At 42.9% G+C, this 22,850-nt stretch overlaps 1 pseudogene; it reads left to right on the forward strand.

Moving 5' to 3' along the window:
• Window positions 1–3,832: 3,832 nt before the first annotated feature.
• On the forward strand, window positions 3,833–22,022 carry LOC129116153 (collagen alpha-4(IV) chain-like; annotated as a pseudogene).
• The last annotated feature ends 828 nt before the right edge of the window (window positions 22,023–22,850 follow it).

Here is a 22,850-nt window from a genome sequence, read left to right on the forward strand (position 1 = left end):
CGCATGCAAACCTTTAACATCCTCTAGAAGTTCATTAGACTTCATCACGCTGTCTTTATCGGTCATTAAACTCTTCACAATGTTCGTTCTCCGTGTTAAATGTGACATTTTTCTGTATTTTCTGCTTCATTTTTACTCAAAGATAAACTTCCAAAAACGTTAAAATTGTTCTTTCTTCAATCCATCCAACAGTCTTCAAGTGTGCAGAAACAGGTTTATTCTTTCTAATAACTTTTAATTTCCGTATGCGTCTTCAGCTCTCATTATTATTCGGCCACGTCGCAGTAAAGTTAAAAAATAAAAGATCACAGTCCATTAATACAAAATCTGCGGTGAAATTCGTTTCTTGATAATTCAGTGAATATTTTCAAACGAATAATCATTCATAAATGTTTGTGTTGCGAGCACATATCTGCTCTGACGTGTTTCTTTGTTCACTCCACCACCTCCAAAATCAGTTAACAGCACGTTTTTGAGGAAATGTAGTGGCAAAACCTCGATAACAGTTTTTTCCTTTAACCCCTGATTCACAGTCTGTCAGACTCGCAGCAGGTCCAAAGGTAATAAGAAGCCTCACCATGCGCCATTCCACCAACTTATTTATTTATCAACTTATTTCTTTGCTTTTCAAACATAAATATAGAAAAAATCAGTACATTTCATTCATAAAAATAAACTTAAATGCAGCTCCTACACACACAGCAGCCAACCAATGCCCTGCTGTACCATGACATCATCACAGCTGCTGTCTTCTGTTCACAGACCTGTGACACCTTCACTGTTGGCTCGTAAAGGTTTTGATTTGTATCGGACAGTTTAGTGAAGAACTTTAGAATCCTGTCATTCAGGAGCCAATCAAATGGCTCATAGAGCATCACATGTCACGTTTATCTGAGCAGACTGTCCACAAACAAGGTGTGAGGTTTGATGTGTGTGTGTGTGTGTGTGTGTGTGTGTGTGTGTGTGTGTGTGTGTGTGTGTGTGTGTGTGTGTGTGTGTTTGTACAGCTGGGGGCAGTAGACGGCCAGAGAGGATTGTGGGAAGGCGTCTGTCTCAGTGATTTCACAGTTTAGTGGTTTCAGAGAAAGAAAGACAGAGAGAGGACTAACAGAGATCACAGCTGTCACATCTCATCACACACACACACACACACACACACACACACACACACACACACACACACACACACACACACACACACACATACATCACTGATTCACACACTGATAGCACCAGAGCTCGACTGATAAACCAGCAGGTGGATATATTGATTTTTATCTCACCACAGATTGATCAGTATCAGTGTGTTTATTCCATATTCATAGTTTGTAATCATAAAGAACACACTATAATGTGGTAATAAGCATTAATGAGTGTTTCTTAATGTTTTCTTACTAAGCATCTGTAACTGCTTTGTGTAAAGTTACCGATCAATAACTCAGAACAACATCTTATTTGATAAAATGTATTTACACATATTAATTAATAGTGTGACAACAACTTTTAATTTTAATTTCTTCTGTTTAATTTGTTATTAATCATAAATGATATGTTTATACAGTAGTTACAGATGTTGTTTATAGCTACATTAAAGTCTGTTATAATCAATGATTTACATGTTGATTGATTATAAGGGATGAAGAGGAGGGCTGAGGTGCTTTTACATAAACATCAGTATCCTGTGTGTGTGTGTGTGTGTGTGTGTGTGTGTGTGTGTGTGTGTGTGTGTGTGTGTGTGTGTGTGTGTGTGTGTGTGTGTGTGTGTGTGTGTGTGTGTGTTTGTGCGGCGCGTATCTGTGTGTGTGATGTCTGCTGATTTAAAGGAACATTCCATCTGATTTAACATCCTGACTGTCTGAGCTGCTGTTCAAACACACTACCTCTGTGTGTGTGTGTGTGTGTGTGTGTGTGTGTGTGTGTGTGTGTGTGTGTGTGTGTGTGTGTGTGTCGTGTGTGTGTGTGTGTGTGTGTGTGTGTGTGTGTGTGTGCATGTGTGTGTGTCTGTGTGTGTGTGTCTGTGTGTGTGTGTCTGTGTGTGTGTGTGTGTGTGTGTGTCTGTGTCTGTGTGTGTGTGTGTGTGTGTGTGTGTGTTGGGTTTTTGTTGTGTCAGACTGCCCTCCTGTGGTCAGTTAACAACCTGACATGTCAGAGACATATTCACCAGTCTAACAGTGTAAATCCCCGTCAGCGCCCCCTACAGGCTGCTGAGTTTATCCCACTACGATGTTGTAAAACCCTTAGACAGAACTGAATCTACACATTTAATATGTTTTTAACAATATTTTAGTCGCCACTGACTCTGGAGATTCTGCATCTCCCTTGTGGAGTTCCTCAGGGCTTTATTCTGGGGTCTCCTAATAAATGTTACGCAGACGACACACACGTATCTGACTTTAAAATGGAACAATGCAAACTCTTTAGATGGCGTTACTTTTTCAAATCTTTGATGAGGGGAAACTGAAGTCCTGATATTAGAACCAAGTACTGGATTAACAGTGATTTTAATTTGGACAAGCAGATAAATTCAGTGTTATAATAATTTGTTATCATTTAGAGATTTTGAAAGGGTTCTTCATGTTTTTATCTGGACCCGACTGGACCTTATGTTGGTGGTTCAGGATGCTGCAGTTGGTTTTAAACAGGAACATTCAGGGTTGAGAGCTGGTTTTCGTCGTACTGGCCTCCCTTCACTGGCTTCATGTATGTTTTCATAAAAGATTTTAAGATTTTATTGTTTACAAATCATTCAATTTATCTCGCCGAGCTTTTACAACCAAACGTCCCATCAGGTCACTCAGGTCAGCTGACCAGTTGCTCCTGGTTGTCCCTAGATCAACAGGTGAGACCAGGTCTTTGCATGTTAGCCCCTTCCTTTTTATAAATCCCGTCTTAAAACAATGTTTATTCTCTGGCTTTTAACTCACAATATCCGTATTTCCATTCACAAACTTTTATTCTTATTTTGAAGGATCAGATTACAAAACCTTTATGGAAACGACTAAATTACTCTCATATGAGGTGTTTTTGTTGAAAAAGGGTCGAATCACTAAATGGATTATGGAAACGTCTTTAATGAAACGTATAAGTCACATGACTGATCAGCTGATCAGCTTCCTCGATATATATTTAAATTCCCTCCAACATGAAACATGGAGGACACTACTGACACTAAAGAACTCAAACTAATTCCTGAGGAGACGTCTTTATGTTTCCATCATAGATGTTTAGATGATGAAGCTGACTTGTTTTGTTTCTGTTTCACAATTTCTACTTCTTCTTCTACTCTGTTTTAGTGGTAGATTACAGACATGCATAGCCTACAGCGCCAACTTCTGACCAAACTGTATTCGCTCCAAACCAGTTGATGGAAACGTTTTTCTTTATTTAAGACAAAAGTTTGCTTCAACTTTACTCGCGATCTGAATGGAAACATGACTTATAAAGTGAGCTTCTTTCTCCTTTAAACTGCTCTGGGTATGTTTCTGTGTTGTTTTCGTGGTTTTTGCTTTATTTAGATTTTACAGCTCTTTGATGTTTTCTTAGAATCTGAGCGGTGTAGACCATCTTCAAAAATGTTCTTTGGAGGAAAGTTCTCCGCAGAACAATGACTCATATTTGAGAACAGCTTTTATCACTTTTTATCTCGTTCTATATGGTTCTATTAGTTTCTATCAGGTTTGAATAGGTTCTATCTATCATTTTCTACTGGATCCAGTTCTACCAGGTTCCTCCAGGTTCTAGTCACTTTAATTAGTTTCTGACATAGGTTCTACAGTATCATTGGGCTCTGGCAGGTTCTCTCCGGTTCTAACAGTGTTATTTTTGATTGCAGGGTGCTCCAGGTCCTCTGGGGCGGCAGGGCCCTCAGGGGCCCCCAGGCTTCCCGGGCCCTCAGGGGCCTCAAGGACAGAAGGGCCATAGAGGAGACGAGGGGCCGACAGGAGCAGGAGGACTGAAAGGAGACTCGGTGAATAAACCTGGTTCTGATGAGAACACGGTGGTTCTGTCTGGCCCAGAACCTCAGTCTAACTCTGTTTGTTGTTTCAGGGGAGTGTCGGCGTTCCCGGTTTTCCAGGTTTAGAAGGACTCCCGGTAAGAAGTCCCGCCCTCTCAACCTCTCCGCTGCTCTGATTGGCCGAGACGTAGTGAGGTCAAGGTCAGACTGTGAGCGTGTGTTTGTGTGTTCAGGGTCACCCGGGTCCTGCTGGAGGTCCTGGTTTTCCAGGTCTGGACGGATGTAACGGAACCAGAGGAGAGAGAGGAGACCCTGGACTCCCTGGAAGACCAGGACCTGATGGAGAACTGGTCAGAGTCACCGATCGATCAATAACACGCTCTGAATGTTAGAAGTATTCAGGTTTAACTGTTAGATGTTAAATCATTCTTCTCTCTCATCCACCAGACTCCAGAGGAAACAATATGTATTATACTGCTGAGTGTACTGTAGCATGTACAACATGATCACCATGGTAACAGAGTTTTATTCTGCAGGGTTTCGCTGGACTGAAGGGATTTCCAGGAGATCAAGCCGTGAGATTCATACAGTACGCTGGAATACCTGTAAGTATACCTGTACTATCGAATACTTGTACTGTAATTACACCTGTGTAGAATATTATATTATTCTATTTTTATGATGATTGAATACATGTAACAGTATTTTAATGTTGTACAAAAGTACAATATTTACCTCTGAGATGCAGTAGAGGAGGAGTAGACATTGGAAATACTCAGGTAAAGTACTAGTATATCAGAATTGTACTTAAGAACAGTACTTGAGTAAATGTCCTGTTCTGTAAAAGTTTTATTTTCCACAGAAGACCAGAGATTATGGGATGTTTTTTAACGTTTGATTCTGTTCATGTATTTCTGATGCTTCTCTCCATTACAGAGTACATTTACAACATAGTATTTATACACTGATGCTGGTACTTTGTAATGAAACTGTGACCTGACGTCCGTGTTTGTGTCTCACAGGGAGACGTCGGTCTGGTTGGACTTCCTGGTCGACAGGTGAGAACCAACACAACAAAGAGCAGAACGTAGATCTTAGAACCGAAGCAGTGGTGCTTTTACTTCTCTGGGTTCTTCTTTTACTCTCACAACATAATAACACATTTTTTAAAATGTTTTATTTAATGTTTTATTTAAAGAAATTAAGAATATTCCAGTTTGTTTTTAATTCCAGTAAATTTGTTTCATGTATTTTCTTAAATAATTAAAAATAGTTGTGTATCATCATATTTTTATTATTTCAAGTTTCAGCATTTTCAAAACAAGTCTATTTATTAAAATCAAAAATATCTTTCTTCACTTGTTTTGAAGAAATTAGGTTTGCAGGACTTCATTAAAAATACAACATTCATAACTTAAAACATTAAATTGGCCTTTTTTCTGCATAACGAATACTTGTACTTTTGTGTGTACTATTACTGAGAGGAGCTTCTGTCTGCAGGGTGAACTGGGTCTGGCCGGTCCGATGGGAGTTCTGGGTCCTACGGGACCGGACGGGACCAACGTGAGTCCAAACAAACACACTGATACCTGATAAATATTAATACTACTAATAATGTTTATTATTACTTTCTTTAAAACACAGTTTCTGTGATACAGTTAAAGTACAAACAACTCAACTGTGTTCATAAATGTCCTCACAGTGTGTACATGTACATGTCTGTTTGTCTCTACAGGGTATCCCTGGTCGGCCCGGCTCCAGGGGTCCACCTGTAAGTAGTAGAAGTACATTTACTCTAGTACTGTACACTTTCGACATTTAATTGGGTATTCCCATTTTCTGCTAGTTTTATACTAGGGAAATAATAAACTAAAAACTAAATAAATGAATAATCTAAAGGGTTCTTTACAAAGTCTGTACATTGATGAACTACATCATTAAAATACTCTTATATGTATTGATTAGTGATACAAATATAATAATGTTATACTCTATAATAACATTTTGCAAACTGTGTACTTTTTAAGTACTTTTTGCGGATAATACTTCTGTCCTTTTGAATATTTGAATATTTTTAGACTGTGGTATTTGTACTTTTACTTAAGTAAAGTATCAGAGTACTGACTGGTCCCCCAGTGATCACAGGTAAACTTCCCCTGTAGACCATCCTCAGACAGAGCCATCAGATTATTGATTATTGATTATGAATCACAGTGTTTGTATGCATAGGTAGAAACAGGTGATGGTGTGTTTGTGTTTCAGGGAGAAAAAGGTCGATCTCTGCCGGGACAGAAAGGAGACGAGGTACAAACATTCACCATTTACCGTTTAATGTCTAAGATCAACTTTAGCAGTAGCAGTAGTACTTTGCAGTGCTGTGGTACTGTGCAGCTTTAGAGTACTGTGTGGTACTGTGTGGTACTGTGTGGTACTGTGCAGCTTTAGAGTACTGTGTGGTACTGTGTGGTACTGTGCTTTAGAGTACTGTGTGGTACTGTGTGGTACTGTGCAGCTTTAGAGTACTGTGTGTCGTCCACAGGGGGATCAGGGCCTCAAGGGGCAACCGGGGCTGTTTGAGTACGTCGACCCTCCAGAAGACCTGTACATCAAAGGAGAAAAGGTGGGCGGGACTTCAGCCTGTTACAGCCAATCAGATTACAGTTTCATGCTGTCTACTAATGTTAATACTACTGCGGTTCTACTCGGTTCTACTCGGTTCTACTCGGTTCTAAACGGTTCTACTGTTAATGTCCTGAAACTGTTTTACAACGTAGATGTAATGTTATTGTGTCTTTGTTCTACTCTGATTCAATTGTACTTAGTCCATGGATCCGCTGTAGTTCTGGTTCTGTTGTTTCTAATGTTGGGTTCTGTTGGTTCCTCAGGGTACTCAGGGGTTTAAAGGAGTCTGTGGAAGGTCAGGACTGCCGGTAAGTTCAGATATCTGATCAAACCTTTGGAACATCTGGCCAAAGGAACACTGGGTTCTTCTGAACCAAAGTTCTTCCTTAACACAGGGTTCTCTTGAACATGGGGTTCTAATGAACATAGGGTTCTAATGATCGCAGAGTTGAACTGAACACAAGGTTCTCCTGATATCAGGGTTCTAATGAACGCAGAGATATCTTTCGAGCTCAAGGTTCCCCTGAACACAGGGTTCTCTTAAACATGGGGTTCTAATGATTGCAGAGTTCAACTAAACTCAATGTTCTCCTGAACACAGGGTTCTAAAGAATACAGAATTCTAATAAAAAATGGGTTCTTATATACTCAATGTTCTCCTGAACACATGGTTCTCAGGAAAACTGGGTTCTAATGAACACAGGATGAGATGAATTCATGTTTAAAGAACATGTGCAGGTTGACTTCAGTGTGAACTTGGTTGATAAACGTTCCTCTACGTTATTCATTTGTCATCAGGTGAGAACAGAATATTATTGATCACATATTGATTGTTCTGAATGTGGAACGTATTGAAAGTGGATGTCTAATGTTTCTGTTTCAGGGTTTGGACACTCTCCAAGGGATCAAAGGGGAGAAAGGCATTGTGGGATTTCCTGGTCCCAGGGTGAGTATCCCTCGTTCTTCACGTTATTGATCCGTGTAGATCAATAATAGAAGACAGAACTGTTGACGGTCTTTGTCCTCATGATGAGCAGAAAATAAACAAGAATAAATGACGGAGAGTTAAAACATGAACTCTTAATATCAGATCAATAATCAAACATCCGTCTCCGTGATGTGTTTGTGTGTCTCAGGGATTTTATGGAAACCCCGGTTATCCCGGAGAGAGAGGGTTCAAGGTAAGTTAACAACAGAAACATGTGAAATCTATTAATAATTAAACTTACTTATTAATTATACAACTTCTTGACAGTTTAATTAAAGACCTGTCAGCCAATCAGAAACTGAGACTCTCTCTGCTTTGATGTGTTTTTTTAGGGGATTCGAGGAAGTCCAGGTCTCCCAGGTCTGATTGGACGAGAAGGTCCTAAGGTCAGTCTGGTTGTCTGTGCTGACCAATCACATACAGGGATGGAATAAACAGTGGCTCCTCTGATTGGTCGCTTTGAATACTGACTAAAGTCACATGCTTTATTAGGAACAGGGTTTATATGATATCCTATGGAAAGTTACTCCTCATTTTTGGTGCGTTTTCCTGCAAAAGTTCAGCAACATGTGTTAGATAAGATAAGATAAGATAAGATAAGATAAGATAAGATATCATCCCTGATGAACAACACTCTCCCCCCATGCAGGACACCCTGGCAGCTCTGTGCAGCTCCTTCACCACCGGCTGCTTCACCCCCGGTGGTGAAGGAGAGGTACTGCAGGTCCTTCCTTCCTGCTGCTGTCAGGTTGCACAACCAGCTCTGCTCCCAGCAGACCACATGACAATAAAAACCTGTGGCATACAAATACACCGTGCAATTATAGTTATAATAGTTATTCTGTCTGTACATATAATATTTCAATTATTGTGGATTTTACTGTTTTTTATTTCTTATTTATAATAGTTGTTTTTTTATCTTGTCTTTCTTCTACTATGTCTCTTGTTTTGCACTTTACTCTCTGCTGCTGTAATCCTGCAAATGTCCCCGCTGCGGGACTAATAAAGGATTATTTTATCTTATTTTATCTTAATATCTGCTCATTACATGAAGACAGTCTTCTCAAAATAAACTTCCGTCTTAGCAGGAAACTAGTTAGTTAGGTTTAGAAAAGATGGTGAAATAGTTAGGTAGGTTTAGAGTTTAGTAGTTAGTAGTTTAAAGATCATGGTTTGGGTTAAACAAATAAATCAACGTTGACTCCTCGTTTCACACGAGGAAAGATGGACTCCTCTCTCCTCTGTGTGAGGTAGGAAGTCTTTATACTTCCTCATTCATGATTTCGTGTATAACATACAAAAATGTTCTTGGGATATATACGAATTGGGACGCATTCATTTTCAAAGGTATAGCTACTGGATGCTGGATGAGACTATGCAAAGGAAAAATAAACGAGTGCACATTGAAGTAAACTTATAGATTTTGAGAATATCAGAAATATAAGAACACCTCATCTTTAACGGCTTCATCAACTATAAGTTATTGTTAACTTTTAGATCAAAGAACTGAACTCTATGCATCAGCGCCCTGTTCCTAATTCATCCTATGTCTTTGGATAGTATTCAGTAACAGCCTGTGTGTTCCCAGGGCATGCTGGGAGATCCAGGTCCTAAAGGCCTCCCTCAGGAGGTGAACGTCACACACTCAGGTACGGATCAATACTCACTAATCCATCAGCCCATTGATGTCATCATGGTGGTCCGATGTCACTTAACTGCCTCCTGTCCTCCAGGTGACATCGGAGAACTCGGGGCCCCCGGACTGAGGGGCCCCCCAGGAGACATGGGGCTGATGGGAATGCACAACCCCCGGAGCCCCCGGCAGATCCATACCTGGTCCGTACCTGCAGCACATTTACAGCTTCATCCATATTTAAGGTGGTATGACGATGATAACGTCCTCCGTCGTTCCTCTTCAGGTCCGGAAGGTGTTTTGGGTCAGAGTGGAGTTCCAGGATCCAGAGGGGACAAAGGAGATCCAGGTCCGTTGTACAGAGACCCACCCACACCTGGAGAACCTGGAAAACCAGGATGCCCCGGACCCAAAGGACTGAAGGGAGAACAGGGGAGACCAGGTACCAGAGAACACAGTTTTTCTCACTGTTGGTGTCACACCTGGTTTATACCTGTGTTCTGTCAGAACCACCTGGTGATGTCATTATCTAAAGTTATTTAAATCTGTGACGTGATTTTCCTGTTATACAAATAATATTCAATAGTGGTCACTTCCTGTTTTTCTCTTAAGGTAGTTACTGTTTTCCCGGGGCCCCAGGAGAGTCTGGGGATCCAGGTGATCAGGGGCCCCTGGGGACCATGGGCTTCCCAGGGTTTAAAGGTCAGTGTCTGGACTGTTTTATTGATTGTTAATCGATTGTTGGTTTCAGCTCATTCAGTTTGACAAACAGATGCAGCAAAAAACAAAAAAACACCAAAAAAACAACAAGTTATCATTCATTGTTTTTGCATCCACTTGTTTTTATGAGCATTTTAAACGGCACATAAATCTGACAGAAAAGGTTGACATTTATAACTATCGGAGTGCGTGAGGTTTCATCTATTAGACTCATCGAACACCGAGCATTATCTCGGACATCAGGTTTAATAGAAAGAACAGGGGCTCCAGGATGTTTCCCTGAGGAACCCCACATGTTTTCAATCTACCTGTGTGTTTTCAGGTGGTCCTGGCGCCTGTTCTTGTGGCCCCACATTTATAGTGAGGGGCCCCCCTGGCAGTGTGGGTGACCCGGGGTCTCCGGGGTATCCAGGACCTCAAGTGGCCCCGGGGCCCAGAGGAGAGAACGGTTTTCCTGGAGACACAGGAGAACAAGGACAACAGGTGAGTCACCAGAAAAAGGGTCAGGTAGCTCGCGGTTAGTCGGTTGGATTGTTTAATTATCTGGTTAATTCTTTTGTTTTTAGGGCCTGGGTGGATTTCCAGGTGTGAAAGGGTTCAAAGGTCAGAAAGGAGATTTCATCGTGGTGGATTTTAAAGGTGAGCTTACTTTACTCACCTGTCTCAGCAGTGACTCAGCCATGATGTCATGTCAGTGTTTCAATGGTTCTGATTGGACTTTTGTCTCCAGGTGAGAAAGGAAACCAGGGCCAGCTGGGCCCTTCAGGCAGACAAGGATTCTCAGGGAGAAGAGGGCTCGATGGGCCCCTGGGGCCCTGGAAACCCAGGCCCCGAGGTCAGTCAGACCATCCGGGTGTACTCACACTGTCAGACTTTGAAAACCCTGAAGACCAACAGGAATCTTATATAGACAGATACATCTTCAGGATGTAGTTTGTTTATATTGTCGCTGTAATGAGTGCTGCAGCCTGTAGGGGGCGCTGACTTCACTTCACTCTGATACTGTCGATGATGTCACTGCTGTTCTGACTTTAGCCTTTAAATCACTTTTCTGTTTCTTCTCAGGGTGAAAGTTTCCCCAGTTCTCCTGGAGACAGAGGCCCCCCTGGTCTTTCAGGGCAAAGGGTTCATCAGGACCTTCAGGGCCCCGGGCGAGGTGTAGTCGGAGCAGTAGGACAAAGGGGGACCCTGGGGACCCAGGACCTGAGGGACTCCCTGGCCCCCCAGGACCGAAGGGGGTTAGAGGTAGAGATCAATTAAGACTATGTGAAATCTGCAAAAAACAACTCATTACCACTCCTAAAACTCCCACTCTGACTCCTCCCACGCCACACTGGCCCCTCCTCTTCCTGTTTGACTCCTCCTCTTTCTGCAGGGGACACTCTGCCCTGTGTGCCCAGAAACCCCGGACCCCCCGGAGAGAAAGGAGACACTGGAGATGCAGGTAAACACCACCTAGAAGACCTTGTTCTGCCCACCTGTCTGTCTGACAGCCTGTTAACCTGTCTATCTGATGTTCTGCCCACCTGTCTGTCTGACAGCCTGTTAACCTGTCTATCTGATGTTCTGCCCACCTGTCTGTCTGACAGCCTGTTAACCTGTCTATCTGATGTTCTGCCCACCTGTCTGTCTGACAGCCTGTTAACCTGTCTATCTGATGTTCTGCCCACCTGTCTGTCTGACAGCCTGTTAACCTGTCTATCTGATGTTCTGCCCACCTGTCTGTCTGACAGCCTGTTAACCTGTCTATCTGATGTTCTGCCCACCTGTCTGTCTGACAGCCTGTTAACCTGTCTATCTGATGTTCTGCCCACCTGTCTGTCTCCCCAGGTTACAGAGGAATGCCGGGTCCTCCAGGTTTTCGTGGCCTCACTGGACCTGATGGACCCAAAGGTGACAAAGGCCGGCCTGGACTACCTGGACCACCTGGAGGACAAGGTACCAGAGCGTACCTGTACCACACCTGTCCTTTACATCATCCCTGACTTTATCTTGATATGTATCCTCTCCTCGTCCTGCAGGACCTCCAGGTTTTGTTGGCGATACCGGAGAAGAAGGACCTGAAGGCTTCAGTTATGGTGGAGATCCAGGTAAAGTCACCTGTCATCGTCTGTTGACCTGCTTTTATGAATCAAAGGAAGTGACTTTAAACATTTAATAGTTTTTTAATTTAATTTATTTTAGTAGTTGTTCACATCATTCAAAGGTCCAAATGAAAACAAACAAAAGACTTTGACATGAGCACGTTTGTTTCAATGTGTTTTCTAACTGGAGCCGTTCAGTCCGGTTGAATCAGACTCTGGTTGGTTTTCCTGTTGGTGGTTGTTTGTGGGGAGAAAGTGATTTGTGAGTAAAGTGGAATAACGTTAATCTTCAAACGCTGTAAGAGAACCAGAGAACTCTTAAAGAGGATTCAGATGGTTTCAGTCTTCATTATCTGTGTTTTCATTCTGTTTACCAGGCTCTCCGGGGCTCCCAGGCTCTTCTGGACTCAGGGGCCCAGCGGGAGACTCTGATGTCGGGCCCTCAGGACCCATTGGCGTCCCTGGACGACCAGGCTCTCCGGGACCTAAAGGAGTCCCTGGCCCCCGGCATCACCGGACTTAAAGGTGAAATACTGGACCTGAAGATCAATAGCTGAATGAAAACTCCAGCAGGATGTTTTAAATAAAGTTAAATCCCCAGAAACAAAAAATGTGAATTCATATATTGAGAATTAGTTCCTGTGTTTGTCCAGGACTCCTGGGTCTGGCTGGGGCCCCGGAGTGCAGGGCCAGAGAGGACAGGATGGGGCCCCAGGCAAACCCGGCCCCCAGGGGCCCACAGCCGACTTCTGTGACCCCGGAAAACCTGGTTCCAGGAGCCTCTCAGGCCCTCAGGGGCCCATAGGACCACCAGGTAAAATCTGTCTCTTTACTTTACTTTACTTACTCTATTTAATTTTGATTTACTTACTGTACCTAACTTCATTGTACTTTTTTACTATTTTCACTGTACTTTACTTACTTTTTAGTTTACTTTACTTTACTTTACTTTACTTTACTTTACTACTTTACATTAGTTTACTTTACTTACTTTTTACTTTTTACTTTACTTTACTTACTTACTTTTACTTACTTTACTTTACTTTACTTACTTTACTTTACTTTACTTTACTTACTTACTTTTACTTTTTACCTTACTTTACTTACTTTACTTTACTTCTTACTTCACCTTACTTTACTTACTTTACTTTACTTTACTTTACTTACTTACTTTACCTTTTTACTTACTTCACCTTACTTTACTTACTTTTTACCTTACTTTACCTTACTTTACTTTACTTTACTTACTTTACTTTATTACTTTACTTTACTTTACTTTACTTTACTTTACATTAGTTTACTTTACATTAGTTTACTTTACTTTACTTTACTTTACTTTACTTACTTCACTTTACTTTACTTTTACTTTACTTACTTTTTACTTTACCTTACTTTACTTTACTTTACTTTACTTTACTTTACTTTACCTTACTTTACTTTACTTTACTTTACTTTACTTACTTTACTTACTTTACTTTACCTTACTTTACCTTTACTTTTTACTTTACTTTACCTTACTTTACTTTACTTACTTTACTTTACTTTACTTTACTTACTTTACTTTACTTTACTTTACTTTACTTTACTTTACTTTCATTTTACTTTTTACCTTTTTTCTTTTCTTTACTTTATTGATCACATTCATGTTCAGGTTTTTACGGGGAGAAAGGTGAGATCGGGCAGGTGGGTCCTCCAGGTATTGGCCCTCAAGGCCCTAGAGGTAAACCGGGCTCTCCAGGTTTCCCGGGTATCCGGGGCCTCAGGGCCCCCTGGTCCCGGCGGAGACTCCGGGCTGCCGGGGTTCGATGGTCAGAAAGGTAAGCCCTCCCACCAACACACCTGAGTTTAAATGTGTCCTGGTGACAGGTGAACAGAAATACTAACCGTCTATTTTAGGTCTGGTGGGGCCGCGGGGCCAGGACGGAGGGCCAGGGACCCCTGGACGGACCGGGGCCCTCGGAGCCCTGGGGAGGACGGGGAGCGAGGGTCCAATGGACGAGACGGAGGTCCAGGATGTGAGGGCCGGAAAGGAGAGAAAGGTACTCAGTACTACTATAGTACCACTATATACTACTACTACTGTGATAAACTAGCAGGGTGAAGGTATTTAATAAGTCACCATGTGTGTCCCCTGCAGGCTGTAAAGGGGTCCTGGGGCCTCAGGGAGAGACCGTGGGGGTCCCCATCAGAGGAGGCAGAGGGAAAGACGGACCATCTGGCATCAACGGCTTCCATGGACCACGAGGTCAGAGCGTTACCATGGAGACGGTGTCAGGCTGTCACTCAGTACTTTGTAAAGTTAGAATGTTTCCACTTAAATCTCACATTTAAACTCAGAGTAGAAGCACAGACTGTTTACAAGAAGTGGACGTCGTCGTTTCCAAGCATCGAGTTTCGCTTTCGGCCGTCGCCATCGTGTTTTTATCAACCAGTGAACAGGAAGTGACCATATATGGAGTGAGGAGGAGTGACGTAGAGACGCGTATACGTCTCTGGTGTGGACCTGTCAATCAGTGTGTAGCCCCGCCCTAAAGCATCCCCTGCTTTATGGTCTGTTTGACTCTAAATGGAGCATCATTTACTAAATGAACATCATGCTGTATTGAAGAAGACTTGAAACTAGAGATTGAGACCATAAACTCATGTTTACAATGTTTACTGAGGGAATAAATCAAGAGAGAAGTAGAGTCATTTTCTCATAGACTTCTATACAACCAGAGGAGTCGCCCCCTGGTGGACAGGAGAAAGAATGCAGCTTTAACACAGGAAGAACTGGAGGTTGTCTCCTCGGTAGAAGGTCGGAGACTTCATCAGACTCAGATTTTAGAGAGACACCAGCTGAACTGAACCCATAACAGACTAACTTAAAATGCTGAAGGCTGATTTTCCCATGATGCCGTTCTCTGTGAGACAGTAAGGTGATCTAATACGATGAACGTTTTTAACATTAAACTCACTCTCTACAGGAAATAAAGGTGTGGGAGGAGCTGATGGAAAGCCGGGGTATCCGGGCATCAACGGACCCACGGGCATCGAGGACTTCCTGGACCCCCTGGACGCTACGGACAACCGGGACCTCCAGGATCACCGGGACGCACAGGACCACCAGGATTCATCGGCTTCCCAGGGGAGACCGGAGATCCGGTAAGACAGAAGACTTTTTAACTTACAAAGACAAAACAGGTTTACAACCGCAGACACCAAAATGAAGTAAGTCGTTTTCTGCAGCGACTCTTGGAACATGACATCAGTTCAAAGTCATGTTCATCAAAGTAGGATGAATATGAACCATGAAGCTGATGAAACAACGTTTGTTAGAGATTTAAAGGAACCCAGAGGAGCCGGTTCAAACAACCAGAACGTTTGTGTTCTTTTGTTAAACAGTCAGAGATATTGATGTGTTTTGGTTGCAGGGTGACCTGGGGTGTCCGGGGGAACGATGGAGAACCGGGTAGCCAAGGATGTACTGGACCCACAGGTATCAACTAACCCTGGACCCTGCCCCCCCACCAGGACCTCACAACCTTCAATACATGATCTACGGACAGATATGAAGGCTTTTATCTCCATGGGTAACGCTTCTTTTTGCCTTTCAGGTGATAAAGGAGACTCCCACGGTAGTCCTGGTCCACCTGGAGACAAGGGGCCTCCTGGAGACTTGGGGCCCTCAGGTGAGGATCTGGTTCTGGTTCAGCTTTGATATGAACATACAGCAGTAAAATAACACGTGAACGTTGTTTTAATGTTGGTTAAATCTGGCTCTGGATGAGGAGGACCTTGTCTTATGAACCACCAGCTGAGTTTCTGGATGAATCAGCTGTTTGTCTCTCTCAGGACCTCCTGGACCTCGAGGAGATCCTGAAGGACCCGGTTTCATCGGGGCACCGGGGCAGAGAGGATGCAAAGGAGATCTAGGCCATCAGGGGAACTGGGCCCACCAGGTACTGAAGCTCACCAGGGCCTCATCAAGTCTTTACACCTTCTTTATGGAACATAAAGTCATGTGACCTGCTGCCGTCCAAAACCAGTAAAGACCAGCAGCTGTTCGGTCAGACTGGGAGCAGAATGTGTTGATGGCAGCTTAAGAGGGATCAGGAGAACAACAAGAAGAATATAAAAAACTTTATTTCTGTGAAAACATTAAACTGAATTTATTGTAGGTGAATAAAGTATTTTGGGACTTCCTTTGTTCAAACAGAGAGATGCAGGATTCACGTAGTTTAGAAGTCCAACTGGAAGTCATCATTGGCTGACCTGTCTGTCTGTCTGTCTGTCTGTCTGTCTGTCTGTCTGTCTGTCTGTCTGTCTGTCTGTCTGGTTTGTTCCAGGTGTGGTGGGTCCTTCAGGTCCCAGAGGTCGTTCCGGTCTTCCAGGTCTTCCTGGTAAGGCGGGTGCTGATGGTCCTCCAGGACCTCCAGGCTTTCAAGGACTCCCAGGTCAGAACTGTGACATCATTAAGTAAACAAGACAAAGACCAGCCTGTTAACTTTAACATCTTTATTTTATCTGTATTCATCTTAAACTTGTAATCCAGACCACATCTGGAGCTGGATCACACTGTGATCAGATCTCAGTAAATAACATCTGTACAGGTTTTGTCACCTGACTCCTCCTCTTCCTGCTATCTGAAGCTGCCTGTCAAAATAAAAGCTCCAGATAAGTCTTTCCTGTGAGGATGTGATACAGATAAATTCACTAGAAATGAGATTTTCTGTAGTTGCCAGTTGGTTATTTTACTTACCTGACATGTTTCAGTGCACAGGTGTGTCTCTCCATTTTGTTTATTTATGAATGATTTTGGTGCGTCAGGTCCTCCTGGACCACTGGGCCTCCATGGACTGGACGGACTGAAAGGAGTGAAGGGAGACATGGGGACCAGAGGGTACGAGTGTCTGTTCTGTTATAACAGCTTCTCCTTTACAGTCCACTCCAGCCAGCGATCCGTCTCTCCTCATGTACCAGCGTCATGTGACCATTGATTCCTTTGAGATGTAGATCTCCGTGACTCTGCCCAAACGTCTTCCCGGCTAAACTTGACCTCAGTCCAGAACCTTGAGGATGGAGGTTTGGTCTCCTTCCATTACTGAGGGTAACTTCCACAAGGAGACCAAATCTCTAACCTCAAAGTCCAGCCGGGACTTTAGTGAGACAAAGAGGCAAAACTGAAGTGGTGGTTTTGTGACGGTGACGTTTGTTGGATTAGTTATGTACTTATGAAGGTAGATGTGGTAACAAATGCAAATTAAGTTATTTCGCTCTCTAAAAATTCTTATTTTATTATTGATCAATAATAATCTACATGTCCATCCTAGTCTGTGCTTTTATTTTGTGTGAGCATGGAGTGTTTTGACAGAACTTCCTCAACATTTTCATATTGAGTTCATCTGAACATACTGATGGTGGTTTTAAACAATAAATAAAGGTAGAAGAATCCTGTTTGTGTGAAACTTAATGAAACTTTGTAAAAGTTTTGTTTCAGACATTTATGAGAAGTTTATGCATCAGCATCACCATGGTAACGTCCGTCTCTCTGGTTAGGTCTGGGTCAAACTGGTCCTCAAGGTTCTATTGGTCTTCCGGGGGATAAAGGTCCTCCAGGTCCCCCAGGACCCGTTGGTTCATCTCAACCGGGCCCACCAGGACCCACTGGCACCCCAGGACCCAAAGGTCTGTAGCAGTGTGATTCCCCATCATGGTCAGGATGTGATCCATCAGTTTGACTGACGGGTCTTTATGTGTTGCAGGACCACCAGGGGATTCTGGACCTCCAGGTGAATCTGGACCAGACTGTAAAAGTCCAATCCCAGGACCTCGTGGAGATCCTGGTCCCGGTGGAACAGATGGAGATCCAGGTCAGACTCTTAACGTTCGGGTTTAATGATCTTCAACAGATTAGTTACAGCGGATGACCTCTGACCTTTGTTTGGGTTTTCAGGGTGTGCTGGTGACGTGGGAGATCCAGGCCAGAACCCTCCAGTACCTGGAGATGATGGGGACAACGGGGACACAGGGTGCCTGGGACCAGGGGGCCCACAGGGACCTCAGGGGCCCGAAGGAACACCAGGCAACCCGGGAAATCCAGGAGTGAAAGGTCAGACTGTCTTTTCTTTATCACTGATGTAAATTAGAGCATCTATCTATTGCCTCCACACGGCTCTCAACATGGTGACGGCTTGCAGCTAACAGCGCTAACAGCGCTAACAGTCTAAACAACGGTGCTGACAGAACCAACAGTGTTAATCTTTATAACTATCTTAAAAGTCAAACCACTCTAGAAACATCAGTTTAGTTTTTACTCTTAACCTAGATGAAATTCAATTCTGCTGCTCCAAAACTTTAAAGTCCGATTTAAACTGAATTAACTTAAAATTTACACTTGAGGAGAAAAATGGCTTTTAGAGATGGATTGAGCAGAATCATCAAGTCGGTCTGTGTGTGTGTGTGTGTGTGTGTGTGTGTGTGTCAGTAAAGACAAAGAGACAGAGAGAGGACGTTTGAGACGAGGACATCTAACTCCAGAACTTCTAAAGAACCGATAGCAGAACCAGTTTTTACTCATTTAGAACCGGACCAAAACAGACTGATCAGTGAAAACATAACTCTTTGTCTTTATGACTTCTGCCTCCCTTCGTCTATGTCAGGACATCTTATCATGAACTGTCACTGAGTTACACCTGTGTGTGTGTAACAGGTTTACGGGGACCTTCTGGTCTGATGGGACTACCTGGTAATCGGGGTCCTAGAGGCTGTACCGGTCCCAATGGACCTCCAGGACCAAGGGGATCCACTGGACCGGTGGGTCCAAAGGGGGAAAAGGGACGGGTCTCACCCTGCCCGACTTACCCTCCCTCGACACCGGGGCCCCCAGGACCTCCAGGACTCCCCGGTATGGATGGAGATGTCGGCATCCGGGGAGAAATCGGCTGGATAGGACCCAAAGGTGAGACACAGATGGTGGACCAGGTCCTGATGAGTCTTCATCAGGTCCCATCAGACGGCATTTGATGCTCCTCTCTGCTCCCAAGAAGAGGTGCCACCAAAGTCGACCCAATAAAAATCAAATCCAGAACCAGTTCAGGTTCATTATCTTAATGAGGGACAGAAACTGAAAAAATCTTCAGATGTGAAGCTAAACCATCAGTTCTGGTCTCAGTGCAGCTGATCATGAAGGTGATTGATGATGTGTTTCAGGTCGGAAGGGGGACCTCGGGTCTGAGGGACCCATAGGCCCTGAGGGGTCCCCGGGTCCAGATGGAGGCCGAGGAGGGCCAGGCCGGCTAGGGGAGAGTGGAGTCTTGGGAGCCAAAGGTGAGACCCGGACCTGTCTGTCTCTCTGACTCTGTGTTCTAGTTACAGTGGATCACCTGTGTAGATTAGATTTGTTGAAGTAACTCCCTGTGGTCTCCGTGTCTTAGGTGATCCCGGTCCAATGGGTGACCAAGGTCTTCCTGGACCATCCAAAAACTTGAACTCGGGCTTCTTGTTGGTGTTGCACAGCCAATCCAAGATGGTTCCCTCCTGTCCACTGAACATGAGGGTCCTGTGGGTCGGATACAGTCTGCTGTACCTGGAGGGTCAGGAGAAGGCTCACACTCAGGACCTGGGTATATATCAATATATTCATATATATAAATATACATGTGTTAATGTAAAAGACGCTGTGTGAACTGTGTTTATTCTGTGGTCTTTGTGTAACATCGTAGTGTCGTCTGCATAATGTTTTACCAGGTAAATGCACTGAACAGGAAAGTCACTGCACTCCGGCTACAAATGTGTGTGTGTGTGTGTGTATATATATATATATATATATATATATGTATATATATATATATATATATATATATATATATATATATATATATATATATATATATATATATACGTATATATATATATATATATATATATGTATATACGTATATATATATATATATATATATATATATGTGTATATACGTATATATATATATATATATATATATGTATATATGTATATATACGTATATATATATATATGTATATATGTATATATGTATATATATATATATATATATATATATATATATATGTATATATATATATATATATATATATATATGTGTGTATATGTATGTATATGTATATGAATATTTAGAGCATACACATACTAAAGTTTCCATGCTGTGAAAATATTGTATTTGGCCTTTTTAAGACTGTATAGAGTTCCTCAAAATGTTCCTGATGTTCCCCTAGAGAACCACACATCCCCACACACAACGACATGTTCCTTCATGAGTACTTAAACTACCCGTAGATCTTTGATTCGGTAAAGTGATCTGTTGAATGATTATAATTGAATCTATATCTAATCAGTCCTGATGATATGTTTCCAGGTCAGGCGGGTTCTTGTATGCGGGTGTTCTCCACCATGCCGTTCTCCTCCTGTAACATGGGAACCTGCTCCTACGCCAGCCGTAATGACAAATCCTATTGGCTGTCCACCACGGCGGCCGTCCCCAGCCTCCCGGTGGGCGGAGCCTCCATCGAGGAGCACATCAGCCGCTGTGTGGTGTGTGAAGCCTCCTCCTCACCCGTCGCCCTGCACAGCCAGACCTCCACCCACCCAGACTGCCCCCCCCACTGGAGGAGTCTGTGGACCGGGTACTCCTTCCTCATGGTGGGTACTGCAGGGGCAGAGGTACTACTACTACAGTACTGCTACTGCTGTCCTAAAAGTAGTCCTACTTCTTCTACTACTACTACTACTACTACTACTACAGTACTACTACTGCGGATGGTACTACTGATCATACTACTGCAAATACTGTTACTTCAGTCCAAGAATTAGGCCTGATACTTCTACTACAAGTACTGCTACTGCTGATGTTGCTACTGATTGTACTACTTCTAATACTGTTACAGCAGGCCAAAGAGTAGGCCTGATACTTCTACTACTACTACTACTACAGTTCTACCACTTCTGTTGGTACTGCTGATTATACTACTACCAATTATGTTATTTCAGTCCTAAAAGTAGCCCTACTACTACTTATACTACTACTACAGTGCTATTAATTGTATTGCTAAGAAAACTGTTACCTCAGTCCTAAAATAACAATATAAAAGATACTAGTAAATTACTGCTACTGCTAATATTAGTACTATTGCTAATGAAACTACTGCAGTATTCTGTGTAGTCATGTACATGATGTAGTTGTGTACTTTATCGTTACCTTCAGTAAACTAACCGTCTCGCTCTGAGCTGAAACATGAAACATCTCTCTGGAGGAAGTCCGTCTAACACCTGATGACGGTGATGATGATGTCATTTCCTGTTTGTGTCGCAGCACACGGGCGCCGGCGACGAAGGCGGCGGCCAGTCTCTGACATCATCGGGCAGCTGTCTGACGGACTTCCGGGCCCAGCCCTTCGTGGAGTGTCAGGGGCCCCGAGGAACCTGCCACTACTTCGCCAACATCTACAGCTTCTGGCTGACCCGGGTGGAGCGGACCGCCTCCAACCGAGACCCCGCCTCCTCCCCCACCACGCTGACCGAGGGCTGGCAGCAGAGGGAGAGCATCGGGAGGTGCAATGTCTGCATGAGGGAGTGAGGAGGAGCACCACCTCCTCCACCTCCTCCTGCTCCTCCACCTCCTGCTCATCATCATCTTCATCTTCTGCTGCTGCAGAGTCTGAGAGGACGGGACTCGTTGGTTTGTCTCTGTGAGGAGAGACTGTCATGTTAAAGATAAAGCTGCCAATCAAACAATCAATCAATCAATCGATCGATCTGGTCAGGAGTCACTTAGAGGAACACAAACACTCAAACTGGTTTATTTTGTCACCAAACGTCATAGCAGACGATGAACTGGGTTCACTGATGTCTCACCAGCTGTGTGAATTCTGATCTGTTAGATTAAATGATAATCTATAATATAACATTAACCCTAAAACATGCATCTCTTGCTTTTCACTTTGTTACGCAAATATTAAAAGTAAAATATTTCAACACTAAAAGCCTTGAATACATCACACGAATAAATCACACAAAAATCCAAACTCCTCATAAAGCAGCGATGCAGTTTGCACATTATTAATACAAAGTTGAAATAGATTCTGTCATTCAAAGGAACCAACAGGATGTTATTGATCCAGAACAGCGTCCATCAGTCTGTTTGTGGTAAAATGTTTGATAGCATAAAGCTACCGGAAGATACTTAATTGAGTTTCCTTTTAGTGTGATGCTCTAAATGAATTTGAGTTTCTTCTGCTAAACAGTTATGTCTAGGGCTTTTATTGTGAAATTTAAGAACAGAGGAAGTTTGCCCTTTTTGTTTGTGACTATGGAGCGTTCTATTGTTGTACACTATAGTGGACATTTTGAATGTGTCCTTGCGCACGACGTAAATGGTGCAAAAGCTCGTAATAATCTGATAATGACGACGCTTTCCACCTTTAAATATTTGGGTTCTGTGTGAAAGTACAAGACAAACAAAACCGTTGGAATTAATCACAGAAAAAAAAAACGCTCTCAATGTGTTAAAGATTAATTGATGCTTTATGGAAAGTTGATTATCAGTAAAACAGTTTATTTTCACCTGCATGAGTTGGTGTTTTTTTCTGGTTTTACTGTGAGAGTGATAACAGAAGGGAGGTCTGATGGTTTAGAGGGACATAAATTGGCATTTTATAGATTAGCTTTTAAAAAATGTAAAGGACCAACAATAGAACCCTGAGGAACCCCGCAAGTGATTATTATTGACTCTGTCACAGGAAAGATCACGACACTGTGAGTCTGCTGATGCGGAAGGAGGTTTGATCGCGCCAGACACAACAACTCTATGCAATAATGACTCTGTCAAAGATATA

The sequence above is a fragment of the Anoplopoma fimbria genome, unplaced genomic scaffold, assembly GCF_027596085.1.
Source record: "Anoplopoma fimbria isolate UVic2021 breed Golden Eagle Sablefish unplaced genomic scaffold, Afim_UVic_2022 Un_contig_12769_pilon_pilon, whole genome shotgun sequence".
Lineage (NCBI taxonomy): Eukaryota > Metazoa > Chordata > Actinopteri > Perciformes > Anoplopomatidae > Anoplopoma > Anoplopoma fimbria.